The sequence below is a fragment of the Oncorhynchus kisutch genome, linkage group LG3, assembly GCF_002021735.2.
Source record: "Oncorhynchus kisutch isolate 150728-3 linkage group LG3, Okis_V2, whole genome shotgun sequence".
NCBI lineage: Eukaryota > Metazoa > Chordata > Actinopteri > Salmoniformes > Salmonidae > Oncorhynchus > Oncorhynchus kisutch.
The window spans coordinates 49,743,531-49,757,046 of NC_034176.2; the positions used below are offsets into that span (position 1 = coordinate 49,743,531).

Consider the following 13,516-nt stretch of genomic DNA (forward strand, 5'->3'; position numbering starts at 1 on the left):
TGACAGAGTGAAAAAAAGGAAGTTTGTACAGAAAACAAATATTCCGAAACATGCATCCTGTTTGAAACAAATCACTTTTTGTCCTGAATACAAAGTTTTATGTTTGGGGCAAATCCAACACAACACATTACTGAGTACCACTCTCCTTATATTGAAGCATAGTGGTAGCTACATCATGTTATGGATACTGTGGTGTAAAGTTACAAATTAGACATGCCATGCATTTTGTTACTTAGAGTACTGTCTATTGTTATATGATAGTGTTTTTTCTACTGATACAAACGGTCTTTGAGTAACTTAGTCATGTGGCAAAGGGCCGTTTGGGGGTGACCACAGTAAGTGATACATCCTGTTATTTTGGTATCCACCAAGGGCACAGCTGTGTGGAGATATGCAAGAGAACAGAAACTAGCTGGAGCAGCAGCACCTAAATATCAGCAGAAAATAGTAACAAAACATCACTTGTCTGCACTCTATTCCTCCACCCATGTCTTCACACATCTGCTAACTGCCACGTAGACAGAGGTTGTACTTTTCTATAAAAGCTGAAACCCAACTCCGTTTGTTGGGCTCCTAACTCTGCACCATTGAGTGATTTGTTTACCGCTTCAGATTTAAAAGTCCTATAATAAAGTTGATGTTTTAAGAATCTACAGTCTCTCTTCATTTCCACAACAATTCTTGGAGACAAGGATGAGATGGCTAATTCCGCTTGCTGATCGTTCCCAGGGACACCAAGGTTAACTGTGCATAGAGGCTAGGTTAGACGTGGCTCAGGGAGCCCACACTTCTATTGAGAGGAGCAGAAGGGAACTGCCTCGGACCCGGCAGGGAGTAAGGCGCCATCCCGAAAATACAGAGTTAAGGGTGAGACTGATTTTCTTAAACACAACCTCCAATTGGGGAAAGTTCTGTTAACTTTTAGAAAATCTAGTTCTGGAAACATGTCATGTGTGTTAGAGATACTAGGACAGTCCTGTTGAAAGCGATTCCATGATAAGATCCTGTGGTACAATAGAGATACCAGGACAGGATCCTGATGAAAGTATTCCAGGACAAGGTCCTGAAGTAATATGCCATGGGTTACGATCGTTAGATGTAAATGCATGAGCTATGTGATTCCAGGACAGGATCCTGAGGTAGAAATAAGAAATATTCCTGAAGGTTAAAACATTTTTTATTGTAGAAAATAAGGAATCAATTAAACAGTTGATTATAATTGGGATTTGACTGTGGTGGAAGAAGAGGACCAATGTGCAGCTTGGTAAGTGTCCATATTGATAATTTATTATCATGAACACAAAAACAAAATAACGATAACGAACTAAACAAAACAGTCCTGTCTGGTGTCATACACAAAGACAGAAAACAATCACCCACACCACACAGGTGGGAAAAGGCTACCCAAGTATGATTCTCAATCAGAGACAACTAACGACTAACGATTTTGCTCCTTTGCACCCCATTATTTTTATTTCTACTTTGCACATTCTTCCATTGCAAAACTACCATTCCAGTGTTTTACTTGCTATATTGTATTTACTTTGCCACCATGGCCTTTTTGCCTTTACCTCCCTTCCCACCTCATTTGCTCACATTGTATATAGACTTGTTTATACTGTATTATTGACTGTATGTCTGTTTTACTCCATGTGTAACTCTGTGTCGTTGTATCTGTCGAACTGCTTTGCTTTATCTTGGCCAGGTCGCAATTGTAAATGAGAACTTGTTCTCAACTTGCCTACCTGGTTAAATAAAGGTAAAATAATTTTTTTTTTTTTTAAACGACACCTGCCTCTGATTGAGAACCATACCAGTCCAAACACAAAAACACCACATAGAAAAAGGAACATAGACAACCCACCCAACTCACGCCCTGACCATACTAAAACAAAGACAAAACAAAAGAACTAAGGTCAGAACGTGACAACTTGTACAAAAATTATGACAATTTGTGTAGGATCAACTACCATCTGGGTACAACATGTTAAATTACATAGAGTAATTGAACTTCTTATGGGCAGGTAGGACGGTAGAGTCCCACCTGGCCGACATCCAGTGAAATTGCAGAGTGCGAATTATAAATTAAAGAAATATAAATATTTAACATTCATGAAAATACAAGTATTATACATCAAAATAAAGAGTAACTTTTTGTTAATCCAGCCGCTGTGTCAGATTTCAAAAAGGCTTTACGGCGAAAGCACACCATGCGATTATCTGAGGACAGCGCCCCGCATACAAACACATGAAAAACATTTTTCAACCAGGCAGGTGCGACACGAAAGTCAGAAATAGCGATATAATAAATGCCTTACCTTTGAAGATCTTCTTCTGTTGGCACTCCAAAAGGTCCCAGTTACATCACAAATGGTCCTTTTGTTCGATAAAGTCCTTCTTTACATCCATAAAAACTCAGTTTAGCTGGCGCGCTTCATTCAATAATCCACCGATTTCTCTTCTTCAAAATGCATACAAAATTAATCCCAATAAACTTATCCAAACAAGTCAAACAATGTTTATAATCAAACCTCAGGTACCCTAATACGTAAATAAACAAAATTTAAGACGGAGAATAGTATGTTCATTACCGGAGATAAATAACAAAGAACGCGCTTTCACCCACTCGCTTGGAAACACTACAGCCAAAATGGGAGCCACTTAGAAAAACTACAACTTCTAGCTTATTTTTCCAAAAACCAGCCTGAAACTCTTTCTGTTGACATCTAGTGGAAGCCCCAGGAACTGCAATCTGGGAGGACTTTGCCTCATAATAAGTATGAAAGCCATTGGAAACAGTGGAAGGCTGTAGTCATTGAATGCTTATAGAGTATCTAATTGGTTAGGACCCAGATTGCAGTTCCTATGGCTTCCACTAGATGTCAACAGTCTTTAGACATTGTTTCAGGCTTGTCTTCTGAAAAATGAAGAAGAATGAGACCTTTCTCTCAGTGGACTGTAGAATCATGCAGTGCTGGTTTTGCACATGACCGAGTGTGCGCCCTTCGTTGTTTATCATTTCTATTGAATACGCAATTGTCCGGTTGAAATAGTATCAACAATTGACAACCTGAGGATGAATTATAAACATTGTTTGACATGTTTCGACAAACTTTACTGGCACTATTAGGATGTATTCGTCTGCATGTTTTGACCGCCTTTGAGACAGTGGATTACTGAACAAAACTGAGTTTTTGGGATATAAAGAGTGACTTTATCGAACAAAACTAACATTTATTGTGTAGCTGGGACTCTTGTGACTGCAACCATATGAAGATCTTCAAAGGTAAGTGATTAATTTTATTGCTATTTCTGACTTTTGTAATTCCTTTACTTGGTTGTAAAATGTTGTATGCTTTTGTAAGCAGGGCGCTGTCCTCAGATAATCGCATGGTATGCTTTCGCCATAAAGCCTTTTTGAAATCTGACAAAGCGGCTGGACTAACTTCTCTAGGGTAGGGGGCAGCATTCTTAATTTTGGATGAAAAGCGTTTGACATGTTTCTATGTTACATGTTACAGATACAATTTGTATTTTTTGTCTGCCTGTTGTGACTGCGTTTGAATCTGTGGATTACTGAAGAAAACGTGCGAACAAAATTGAGGTTTTTGGATATAAAGAGACTTTATCAAACAAAACAAACATTTATTGAGTAAATGAATGTCTTCTGAGTGCAAGCATATGAAGATCATCAAAGGTAAGTGATGATGGCGATGGAAATGCATTTTGCAGTTAATCTACTTCAATTCGGTAAATGGCACTGTGTGCTCTTTTCAAAGGATGGATCCCAGTCGGTTATGGGTTATGGGATACAGGGGGTCGAGGGTGGTCTGCCGGGCATTGGGATGACAAACCAACTCGGGATGAGGAGGGCTTTTAACGGGTGGAATAGTAGGGACCAATTGGAGGTTTACTTAGTAGAAAGGCAAAGGTCATGGTACAGCTAAATAGACACTCAATCATCATGTTACTTTTTAATGGTACGTTTACAAACATATATTTTGATAAAAATAATTGAAAGTTGTGTCTCATTATGGTAGGTGGTGAAATAAGTATAGTTACAGTTACAATTGTAATGGCCTAGCAGATAATAAGAAAAGACAATCAGTATTTACCTGGCTAAAAGAGAAGGAATATAATATATATTGTTTACAGGAAACACATTCAACAGTTTGAGATTAAGTTTTGTGGAAAAAGAACTGGGGGGGCGAAATATACTTCTCCCATGGGTAAAGAAATTCAAAAGGGGTGATGGTTTTAATTAACAATAATTTTGATCCAAATATGCAAATTGTCCAAACAGATCCTCAAGTTAGATGGATTATGTTGAATATGTTATTGGACAATAAACAGATATGGCTTATTAACCTATACGGTTCGAATAATGATGATCCAAGCTTCTTTGAAAATATATATAAGAATCTATCAACTCTACAAGCAACACTAGACTCTATTATTATGTTGGGAGAATTTAATACGGTCTTAAATACCTCTATGGACCAGAAAAAAATCACTCTAAAAACTATCACCCTCAGGCACTTAAGGAAATCATGAATGTCATGGATATATTGGAATTAGTGGATATATGGAGACTTAAATACCCTGACCTAGTGAGATATACATGGGGGAGGCTTAATCAAGCTAGTCGCCTTGACTACTTTCTTATACCATTCTCTCTGGCACCAAAAGTTTAAAAAGTGTTGATAGGGGACAGAATGCGGTTGGATCATCACATAATTGGCATATATATTACTCTTACAGAATTTCCACGTGGGCGAGGATATTGGAAATTTAATCAAAGCCTACTAGATGATAAATTGTTTAGAACTAGGACAGAAGAATTTATAACTGACTTTTTCCAGACATAACATAGGTACAGCAGATCCCCTTACTGTATGGGACACTTTTATATGTGCCTTTAGAGGCAATGCAATTCAGTACTCATCTATAAAACAAAAGCAATGTAGATCAAGAGTCCATATTAACAAAGGAAATTGAAGGACTAACAGTACAGTTAGATAGCAATAAAAACAGTACTATAGAGGCACAGAATAAGTTAGGAAAAACAAAAAGAAATGGAGGAACTTATTCAAGAAACATCTAGTGTAATATATTATAAAATAAAGCGAACTGGATGGAATATGTGGAAAAATGCACCAAATTCTTTTTCAATCTTCAATATAGAAATGCTACCAAAAAAATGTATTAAAACTTGTTACAAATGATGGAGTCACGCATGATTCACCAAATGATATTTTGAAAGAGGAAGTAAAGTATTTTAAGAATATGTTTTAATTTCAGACTCCTCCATCTCCACTAACTGAAACTAATTGTACGGTTTTATTTCCTAATAATAATGTAAAATTAATATCTGTACAGAAAGACTCATGTGAAGGCCAAATTACAGAGGAGAAACTGCTTGAGGCAATTTCGGCCTTTAAGGATGGGAAAACTCCAGGGCTGGATGGCATACCAGTGGAAGTATACAAAACTTTTTGGGGTATACTCAAAGGACCATTATTGGCTTGTTTTAACCACTCCTATATAAATGGTAGATTATCAGACACGAATTACCAATTTAATTTAATTTAATTTTACCAATTTAATTTAAGGACCAAAAAACTGACAGCTGTGCCATATAAATTGCTAAATAGTTGGGAAGAGATTTTCGATGAATCCATTCCATGGCACAATGGTTTATGAATTGATACGCAAAACAACACCGGATTCAAAACTTATAATTTTTCAATATAAATTACTATACAAAATTCTTGCAACTAATAGAATGTTATATATATGGGGGATACAATCTTCCCAGCTCTGCAGATTCTGCTGTGAGGAGGCAGAGTCATTAGATCATTTATTTTGGTATTGTCCATATGGTCACAGGTCCAGGAATGGCTGAAGAATTGCAACATTTGCCTAGAACTAACACTACAGATAGCAATATTGGGTGATTTGAAAAGCCATAGTCAATCAATCTATCAATAATATAATAATCATTTTAGCAAAAATGTTTATTTTTAATTTACAATCTGTAGAAGCTATGAGAATAGGAAGGTTCAATTATTTTGTGAAGCATCACATCACAGTTGAAAAATATATGGCAAGTAGAAATCCAAAATGGATGATGTTGAGAGACAGATGGGAGGGGTTGAATGGAGCTGAAGGGTGGGACTAATAACAAGATAAACAATGTAAAGCATACGGGATCTGTACAATGTATATAGGTTCGGAACTTTTGTGAAATAGCATAGTTACAAATAGAAATCAAACTGGATGGACATCAGAAAAAGAGGAAGGACTAAGAACAAACAAGAGAGAACTATTGTAAAGTAGACTGTGTCTGTAGAATGTGTATAAGATGTATGGATTGAAGGTAGAAGCAGAAGTGTTTATTAGTTTACTTCAATTGGGGGATCGCGGTAGTGTTTGCCGGGAATAATAATAAAGGTATATTCTTTTAAAAAGTATGTATGTCTATATAGGTATGTGTATGTATATATGTGTATATATATATGCATGCGTGTTTGGATATATATATTTACCCAAAAAATATGGGGGATTGGAAATGATGCAGACAATTACATTGGAAGCAACATTTTTTCCGCAATATTAAGCTGATCCACCGTCTAATATAAAAAATGTAAAAAAGGTAAGTGATTAATTGTATCTCTATTTCTGACTTGTGTAACTCTTCTACTTGGCTGGTTACTGTTTGTAATGATTTGTCTGCTGGGTGATGTTCTAAAATAATCGTAAGGTATGCTTTCGCCGTAAAGCCTTTTTGAAATCGAACACCGAAGTTAATCTTTAAACCTATGTAAAATACTTGTATGTTTTCTGAATTTTTATAATGAGTATTTTTGTATTTGAATTTGGTGCTCTGCAATTTCACTGGATGTTGGCCAGATGGGACGCTAGCGTCCCACATACCCTAGTGAGGTTAAGACGACCTGCATTAGCTGGGAAACTACAACCCTACAGACGGTCATTGAACACTGTAAACATGCTGAGAGGCAGCAACTCTCTCAAGAAGATATGATGAAACAGAGAATGGAAAAGGAGGGCGTGAGACTACAAGCTGCACAGCTGGCCTTCTATCAAGGACAGGGCCAGCAGCGGCAGGCTCAGGGAGGACCTCAAAATGGTGGACAGAGAGGAAAGGAAGGGGTAGAGGAAGAGGAGGCAGAGGAGACTGCTGAAGGATGGGCTGGACAACGGACATCGCAAGGTAGTAGCTTGACCTGCTATATCTGTGGACAGGAGAGGCATCGCCAGAACATGTCGAAGCAAACCTACCGAACATGGGGCAGTGTGGGGGGGGGGGGTGGGGGGGGTTGGATAACCGGACGACCGCCGAAAACGACCACATATTGATGGACATGAGGTAGAGAGTTGACCCCCTTGGACAGCATTTAAGGATTTTTTTCAAGCCCTCGTGAGGAGCCAATGGTTCTTCTCCTCGTCAATGGTGAGTCTGTTGAATACTGGGGCTGCAATGTCTGTCATAAATTCTAAAACCATGTCTGACTCTCCTATGTCAAATGAATCAGTCAGCACCGTGGGGGCCTCAGGAACAATGAATGAATTGCTCACAATGATCCTGCTGGTTAAAATAAGTCACATTTATTTTCAAATCAAATTTATTTATATAGCCCTTCGTACATCAGCTGATAGCTCAAAGTGCTGTACAGAAACCCAGCCTAAAACCCCAAACAGCAAGCAATGCAGGTGTAGAAGCACGGTGGCTAGGAAAAACTCCCTAGAAAGGCCAAAACCTACAGTGCCTTGCGAAAGTATTCGGCCCCCTTGAACTTTGCGAACTTTTGCCACATTTCAGGCTTCAAACATAAAGATATAAAACTGTATTTTTTGGTGAAGAATCAACAACAAGTGGGACACAATCATGAAGTGGAACGACATTTATTGGATATTTCAAACTTTTTTAACAAATTAAAAACACTGAAAAATTGGGCGTGCAAAATTATTCAGCCCCCTTAAGTTAATACTTTGTAGCGCCACCTTTTGCTGCAATTACAGCTGTAAGTCGCTTGGGGTATGTCTCTATCAGTTTTGCACATAGAGAGACTGACATTTTTTCCCATTCCTCCTTGCAAAACAGCTCGAGCTCAGTGAGGTTGGATGGAGAGCATTTGTGAACAGCAGTTTTCAGTTCTTTCCACAGATTCTCGATTGGATTCAGGTCTGGACTTTGACTTGGCCATTCTAACACCTGGATATGTTTATTTTTGAACCATTCCATTGTAGATTTTGCTTTATGTTTTGGATCATTGTCTTGTTGGAAGACAAATCTCCGTCCCAGTCTCAGGTCTTTTGCAGACTCCATCAGGTTTTCTTCCAGAATGGTCCTGTATTTGGCTCCATCCATCTTCCCATCAATTTTAACCATCTTCCCTGTCCCTGCTGAAGAAAAGCAGGCCCAAACCATGATGCTGCCACCACCATGTTTGACAGTGGGGATGGTGTGTTCAGGGTGATGAGCTGTGTTGCTTTTACGCCAAACATAACGTTTTGCATTGTTGCCAAAAAGTTAAATTTTGGTTTCATCTGACCAGAGCATCTTCTTCCACATGTTTGGTGTGTCTCCCAGGTGGCTTGTGGCAAACTTTAAACGACACCTTGTATGGATATCTTTAAGAAATGGCTTTCTTCTTGCCACTCTTCCATAAAGGCCAGATTTGTGCAATATACGACTGATTGTTGTCCTATGGACAGAGTCTCCCACCTCAGCTGTAGATCTCTGCAGTTCATCCAGAGTGATCATGGGCCTCTTGGCTGCATCTCTGATCAGTCTTCTCCTTGTATGAGCTGAAAGTTTAGAGGGACGGCCAGGTCTTGGTAGATTTGCAGTGGTCTGATACTCCTTCCATTTCAATATTATCGCTTGCACAGTGCTCCTTGGGATGTTAAAAGCTTGGGAAATATTTTTGTAGATATGTGGGGTGGCCCGTCCTCTTCTGGCTGTGCCGGGTGGAGATTATAACAGAACATGGCCAAGATGTTCAAATGTTCATAAATGACCAGTATGTTCGAATAATAAGAAGGCAGAACAGTTGAAACTGGAGCAGCAGCACAGCCAGGTGGACTGGGGACAGCAAGGAGTCATCATGTCAGGTAATCCTGGGGCATGGTCCTAGGGCTCAGGTCCTCCGAGAGAGAGAAAGAAAGAGAGGAGAGAATTAGAGAACGCACACTTAGATTCACACAGGACACCGAATAGGACAGGAGAAGTACTCCAGATATAACAAACTGACCCTAGCCCCCCGACACATAAACTACTGCAGCATAAATACTGGAGGCTGAGACAAGTGTTTCACACACCAATTTATCGCCTCCAAATGGTGCCCTGTCAATTTCTTTGGGAAGAGAACTTCTCTGCAAATTGGGACTTAACCTCTCTGGGATCGTTCGGGACGTGAGCGTCCCACCTCGCCAACAGCCAGTGAAATTGCAGGGCGCCAAATTCAAACAACAGAAATCTCATAATAAAAATTCCTCAAACATACAAGTATTAGACACCATTATAAAAGATAAACTTCTTATTAATTCAGCCATAGTGTCCGATTTCAAAAAGGCTTTACGGCGAAAGCACACCATGCGTTTATATTAGGTCAGCGCCTAGCCACAGAAAACCATACAGCCACACCTCCTTTTTGTTTGTGCGTTTATCCAGTAATCCAAATGCACAAAACGCGGGCACAAAGTCCAGACGAAAAGTAAAAAAAGTTCCATTAAGGTTCGTAGAAACATGTCAAACGATGTATAGAATCAATCTTTAGGATATTTTTATCATAAATCTTAAAAAATATTCCAACCGGACAATTCAGTTGGGAAAGGGAACGGCCACGCGCAAGACTAAACTAAAGGCTTTCAGCCTGACCACTTTTTGATACAGCTCTTATTCGATTCCCTTTCACAATACAAGCCTGAAACAACTTCTAAAGACTGTTGACATCTACTGGAAGCATTAGGAAGTGCAATCTGACACCATAGACGCAGGATATTGGATAGGCAATCACTTTAAAAAACTACAAACCTCAGATTTCCCACTTCCTGGTTGGATTTTTCTCAGGTTTATGCCTGCCATATGAGTTCTGTTATACTCACAGACATTATTTTAACAGTTTGGAAACTAGAGTATTTCTATGCATACTTATGCATATCCTAGCTTCTGGGCTTGAGTAACAGGCAGTTTACTCTGGGCACGCTTTTCATCCAAACTTCCCAATGCTGCCCCCTATCCCAATGAAGTTAACTTCTCTAAGATAGGGGGCAGCATTTGGAATTTTGGATGAAAAGCATGCCCAAATTCAACTGCCTGCTACTCATCCCCAGAAGATAATTAGTAGATTTGGATAGAAAACACTCTGAAACTGTTTGGATCATGTCTGTGAGTATAACAGAACTTATGTAGCAGGCGAAAGGGACTTGCTTTCAGTTCCTACCGCTTCCACTGGATGTCACCAGTCTTTAGAAATTGGTTGAGATTTTTCCTTTGTGTAATGAAGAAGTAGCCCTGTTCAAAACAAGGTACTATTTGATAGAGGCGCGTGACCAGAAAGCTGGCGTCAGTTTGTTTTCTTCCTGTATTGAACACAGATCATCCCGTCTTCAATTTGATCAATTATTTACTTTAAAAAATACCTAAAGTTGTATTACAAAAGTAGTTTGAAATGTTTTGGCAAGGTTTACAGGTAACTTTTGAGATATTTTGTAGTCACGTTGCGCAAGTTGGAACCAGTGTTTTTCTGGATCAAACACGCCAAATAAATGGACATTTTGGATATATATGGACGGAATTAATCAAACAAAAGGACCATTTGTGATGTTTATGGGACATATTGGAGTGCCAACAGAAGAAGTTTGTCAAAGGTAAGGCATGATTTATATTTTTATTTCTGCGTTTTGTGTTGCGCCTGCAGGGTTGAAATATGTTTTCTCTCTTTTGTTTACGGAGGTGCTATCCTCAGATAATAGCATCGTTTGCTTTCGCCGAAAAGCCTTTTTGAAATCTGTCATGTTGGCTGGATTCACAACACGTGTAGCTTTAATTTGGTATCTTACATGTGTGATTTCATGAGCGTTTGATTTTTATAGGAATGTATTTGATTTTGGCGCTCTGGATTTTCTCTGGCTTTTGGCCAAGTGGGACGCTACTGTCCCACATATCCCAGAGAGTTAACACCCTTTGCAAAGACAAGGGCCTCAGTGTTGTACTGCCCCCGGAGAAACGGTGATGCTGTCCGACACGGTCTCATTGGCATTAGTTACTGACCAGGCGCCCCTCACGTGGATGGCTGGTAAGAGAAACAATAACAACAGAATAGCCAGATGGTTTTTGTCTTTACAACGGTTCTCTTTCCATGTCATCCACAGGGCCGGATCGAGGAACGGGAATGCAGACGCGCTGTCCCGACGCGACCAAGATGGTGCGTCTGGAGCCAGACCCTCCGGTTCAGTCCTGGGGGGGAAGGTATGTGGAAGGCCCACCAGAGGGCAGGCTGGGCTCACGGATAGTAGCCCAACAAGGCATGGGAGACAAGGTAACCAGAGGCAATTGAGCACAGCTGACGGTACTAATGACATATTCTCCTTCCCCTATATAAGAGAGAGAATGGAACCAGTAGAGAGGGGAGGGGAAAACTATCTCTGGAAGATGACCACCGAGACAGAGGAGCTATCCAGGAAGAACCACTAAGACGGTGACAATCCTGTGACTTTTGTTGTAGTTTAAAGCTAATCCTAACCCACATCCACGCATGTCCATCAGCGGCGTTCCTGTTTCATCTGGAGAAGATGTATGTTTTTCCTTGGAAGGTTTTCATTGATTATGTTGGAGTGTTTGTGTTGACCAAATGCCCTCAATAGAGAACTGTGTTCAATCAAGAGAACCCACTCCTGACTCGTTTATTCCACCTTCCCGCTTTAGAGTGACGCCCAATTACTTGGTCCGCTCACATTAGTAACAGTAATGCCTCTGATGGACATGCGTGGATGTGCACATCGTACTACTGGTTTAGCATCTCATGAAATATTCACACGAAGACCCATGAGAATACTAAACACCCCATTCCCAAAGAATAGGCTGACACTGATGGACTGTGAGGACCAAATGGTAAGTTACTGTCCTGCATTTAACAATGTTCTGAAATCTATTTTTACCCAGGGTAAAAGCTGCTTTACCTGGACCACTCCACAAACTTCAGCCAGGCGATTGGGTGGTCATCAAGGACCTCCGCAGAAATACTAGGCACCAACAGCGCTGGACTGGTCTATTCCAGGTGCTCCAGACAACACAGACAGCGTTGTCTGCAGAGAGGATGCAGAGAGGTCTTAGGTTCACGTCAGCCACTGCAGGGAGGTTCCCCACGCCAGGTGACGAATTGTCGTCGGCGACTCTAGTGGCCATGGGAAGACCAGGACTGGACTCAAAGCATAATTTCGTACACTAGAGTTGAGGAACAATGGGAAAGTCATTCTGCTTTGAAAGTTGATAAACTTAACCTCACTTTTGAAAAAATGGCCCTTGAATGATTGGTAAACCTACTGGAGAGCTCTTTGTCTACACCCATTCAGCATCGTTCACACCCTCTTAAGCCTTAACCCCCTGCTCAACACTTTAAGGATTAACATGTGAGGCCATGTACTAAACAACCAAAGATTTCAAGAATAGAGGCTGGTTTATACTACGGGTGTATTTGTAAATTGTTATGGAGATTCACATGGTTAAGGTAATGGTAAGATAATGATTAATACGTTCCAATTAATGTTAAGGCCATAACTAACAGTATTCCACCCTGTCACTGTATGATGGAGTAAAATGTGTTTGAATCATAAGACTAGAATTCTTGATTGTATGTGAAAAAAGAGGAACAAAAAAAAAGAATAAAAAAAGAGGAACTGTTACCAGACAAGAGACTGTGGCAGACAACTTGTGACAACTGTGAAACTGATAACAGGGAAGGAGGTCTCCCCACCCAGGAAGGGGAGAAACCGTTGGGCTTGCCGTAGATTGTGTAACATGTTGCAGGATATGATAAGCAAGGTATGTGTTGGAGAAACCTTGTAAACAGCATTGACAGTGTTAGAGAGGAGGGGCATTTATATTACCAAATGTGAGGTATAAAAGGCTATGTGCATTGTATGATTTTTTGCGCTCTTGTGAATAAACCTTCTGACTATAAGCTGGGACTCTGTCTGTTTCATTCAACTAGAATCTTACAAATTCTGGGTTGCATACTGAGCAGTTTAATTGAAGTTCAGTTTATGAACATTGAGAACATAATTCTTGTGACATAAATTCAATCTGGAGTGCTAGAGTGCGATCTGGGCGTTCATAAACTTAGAGCTTGTCAAATTGCCCTTTCGTAATTTCAGAGCATTTCGCTCTCGGAGCGTTCAGAGCGCACACTGGATGCTCTGGCTGAGGATTAGGGTTGATCCCAAGCTAACGTTGGCTAGCTTGCTAGCTACTTCCAGACACATGAGAGAA

At 40.0% G+C, this 13,516-nt stretch overlaps 1 long non-coding RNA gene across 1 annotated transcript; it reads left to right on the forward strand.

The window, feature by feature from the left end:
- Positions 1-402: 402 nt before the first annotated feature.
- Positions 403-13,208, forward strand: LOC109884444 (uncharacterized). The gene is made up of 4 exons (XR_002254361.2): positions 403-867; positions 11,401-11,497; positions 11,632-11,726; positions 12,191-13,208. It is a non-coding gene; the product is annotated as an uncharacterized LOC109884444 (long non-coding RNA).
- Positions 13,209-13,516: the final 308 nt, after the last annotated feature.